Below are 3,612 nucleotides of genomic sequence, written 5' to 3'. Positions count from 1 at the left end.
CCCCCCCCCCCCCCAAAAAAAAAAAATAAAAATAAAAAATAAAAAAATAAAAAAAATCAGACTACTAAGGGGAAATTAGTGCTTGGGGATATACTGAAAAATAGACTAAACATAATAGGCTTCATGTGCAATAAAAGGAAATTCAACAAATTAGAATATTAATTCATCTAGGAATACAAGAAAGGAAATCTGTGAAATCAGTATCTCAAACAAGAACAAGAATAAAAGAAAAACACATCTAGGAGACCAAGAAAGGAAAACTATTAATGAGAAAATCAATCTAATAAGAAGTCCAAGAAGAAATAAAAAGAGAGACTCGTATAGGACTCCAAAAAAAAAAAATTTAAATCAATTTAACGATGGGCTTTCAAGGATAAAATAAAAGTAATTTCCAGAAAACCAAGGGTTGGCGTTGTTCCAATGAAACTCCTGACTATGTTTACGACTAACCCAAGTTTCGGCAAAAAACAAATCGCAAAAAATTTCCGAAGTCCCTCAATAACCCCAAAAACTTTTTAACTTTTCACAAAACCCCCTCAAAACGCTCTTCGCAATTGGACGGACTTATATCTGGCTCAATTCCGTTCTTTCCGATTGTTTTCTCTGAGCACATTTCTCTACTTCACCTTCTTCATTGTTCTCATTTGGGCGGTGTGGTGAGGTTGTTTCTTTTGTTGGGGGGGGGGGGGGGGGGGGGGGGGGTGTTGTGAAATTTAGCCTAAAATAAATATAAATGAAATAAGTCCAATATAGAACAATAGAAAATGAATAATGAGATTATAATTACAAGAAAACCAGTCATCTTAGAGTACAAATTTAACTATAATTTTGAGAAAAGAAATAGCTAAATATTAGAATAAGTGAACAAAAATATCTCAAAAAACTATAGCAATCTGGAGGGGGCAAGGGGAAGAAGGGGGGAAAGCAAGAGGATCTATCAATATTAAAAGATGGAGGGGGAGGAAGGAACTTTCCATATTATTGAGACTGCTCTGGCATAGATTAAACTACACGTAAAGATAATTCTACCATATATTAAAAATCCAAAATTATAATCCATTGGCTCCTCACTAACTTACACTAAATATTTAATTCTCATCACTTTTCCAAAAAGTATATCTAGCTACTATTATAGTCAGATTTTGACAAATAGCACTTTGAAAAGATAGATATGATGTTACCTTAAATTATTTACGTAAAAATATATAATATAGGGTCTATGTTTCAGAGAGTGCTAGGTGCCGACCCAGTGCCTAGCACCTAAGGAAAACCAAGACGGATTTCTTTTTCCTTTTTTTTTTGTTTAACTGGAAGTTGGAGGAGTTTTTGCTGAAGGTTGGAGGAGCCGAGGAGGTGGTAAAGGTGATTGGAGTCGGTGGAGGAAGCTAGGGAGGTTGGACAGATAGCACTTTGAAGAGATAGATATGAGGTTTACCTTAAATAAATTATTTAAGTAACATTATACAACACATGCTCAATATTACAGAAAGTGCTAGGTGCTTGATTATGCCTATATGGCATTATTCAACGCTACAACGAGACCCGCCTCGCCGGTAAAGGCCCGGGCGGCTCGCGCGGGCGCCCCGGCCACCGTTTTTTGTGTTTAATTGACTGGAGCTTTTTGCTGAAGGTTGGAGGTGATGGAGGTGTTCGGAGTCAGTGGAGCAAGCTAGGGAGGTTGAAGGACGTAGAGGCGGCAACAAAGAAAATCAAACGAAGACCTAAGCTTCGTAGTTTGCATAACAACTTATGCTCCCCTAGCCGCTCCCAAGACTTATATGGACGGGCCTTAGGTAGCCTAGTCCTAGGCAAGTGCCTAGACCGCTTTTTAAAACCGGCTGAATTAATTTAGACTTGCAGTCTAAATTAGAAGAAAACTTGTCAAAATTAGAATGCCAATTTCATTAAAATATTGACTAGCAAAAGCTTATTTTTTAGATAAAGCAATATATAACTACCACTATAAGTAAAAAAAGGCATTTCATAGCCATTTTTGGAAACTCGTTAGACATGGTTTAGGTTTGTTTCAGCCTATGCCCAAGTTCAAAACTATAATTTAAAAGGGTTGTTTGTCTAGTTAAAAAAGAGCAGCTTGCCATTTTTATCCACATAATTAAAAAAAGGGAAAAATACTTTGAGCCCCCAAAATAAAAAAGGGGATGTGTGCCACCCCCAAGACCAAGTCAACGTGCTCTTTAGTCCTTAAATTGAGTTTTCAATGTGTTTAACCCCCAAGATGTGCTGCCACCTAAGCAATGACTCCACTTGCTTTTTTTCTCCCATTATTCTTTGGTTGGGTGACTATCAATCTATTTATCCCGCTAATATCCCACTTCTCCTATTTCGTCTCCCTCGCGGCCCCCCCCCCCATCCCTCCTTGTCTCTCTCCCTTAAATTCAGAACCATTACATAGCCATCATCAAGGGTAAAAATTTTCAACCCCAGCTATTGAGCCGTCCCCATACGACGGTAGATGAAGGCAAATCTGAGATTGAGTTTGAGGTTTGATATCTGTGGCAACAAGCTCATCCACGTAAATGAAGATAAAAGCTTAATTACGGGGATTAAGGCTTGGAAGACAGCCACTATGATTGAAATTGGAGAATTTTTAGGGTTCTATTTTGGGGTGAGAAAATTTAAAACAAATTGGTTGGAAATAGATGAGGCAATGGAGACCTAGGATGCTTAGGGTTACTTTGATGGCTATTGGATTTAATCCTTTATTCAAAGAAAGAAATTTTTATATAGAAACATTGAAGAAACTTACATGTGCTCTCATATATATATTTATCACTTCTATAATTGGTAACGTTTTGCATTGGTTGTTTAAAAGTATGATTGTTAATGTTATGAGTTAATTGTCAAAATTTAAGATTAGTTGTTGAACCTAAGAATTAGTTGTTAGATTTAAATATTGGTTGTTAATATTCTCTGTTAATTGTTAAAACTTAAGGATTGACTATTAAACTTAATAGTTCATTGTTAGATTGGTTATTAATATTCTCCGCTAATTGTTAAAACTTAAGGATTGACTGTTAAACTTAATAGTTTTCGTTAGATTTAGATATTGGTTGTTAGTATTGTCTATCAATTGTTAAATTTAAGGATTGATTGTTAAACTTATAACTTAAATGTTAGATTTAAATATTATTTGTTAAGCTTAAGAGTCAATTGTTAAAGTTAAAGATTTACATCATATATTGCAGAGAAAATATTACATGATAACAAAATAAAATATCGTTAAGTATCAATGCTAAACATAAATAGCGAATATTTTACAAAAAAATATTAACAAAAAATTGATAAACTTAATCTACAAGATATAAAAATAACGACTAGCTATTAATCTTAACAACTAACTATTAAACTTAAGAGTTAACTATTAATCTTAACTAACTGTTAAATTGAATAAGTAATAACTAACTATTAAGCTTAACAACTAAATGTAAAACTAAACAAGTAACTACTTAAGCTTAACAACTAACTACAAAAAGATTTAGAAATTGCATATAATCCCTTGAAAGTTTCAAAAATTGCAAATAACCTGCAAAAAATTACAGAAAATCCCCCAAAAAGTTTTAGAAATTGCAAATAACCTAACAAAAATCTGTA

General features: G+C 34.0%; 1 protein-coding gene across 1 annotated transcript in view; it reads right to left on the bottom strand.

Moving 5' to 3' along the window:
• Positions 1-3,612, bottom strand: part of LOC109837297 (ubiquitin-like modifier-activating enzyme 5) — a 17,304-nt gene that overhangs the window by 6,750 nt on the left and 6,942 nt on the right. The window lies entirely within an intron of this gene.

This window comes from Asparagus officinalis, chromosome 4 (genome assembly GCF_001876935.1).
Source record: "Asparagus officinalis chromosome 4, Aspof.V1, whole genome shotgun sequence".
NCBI lineage: Eukaryota > Viridiplantae > Streptophyta > Magnoliopsida > Asparagales > Asparagaceae > Asparagus > Asparagus officinalis.
This window is presented reverse-complemented; position numbering and strand designations above follow the sequence as displayed.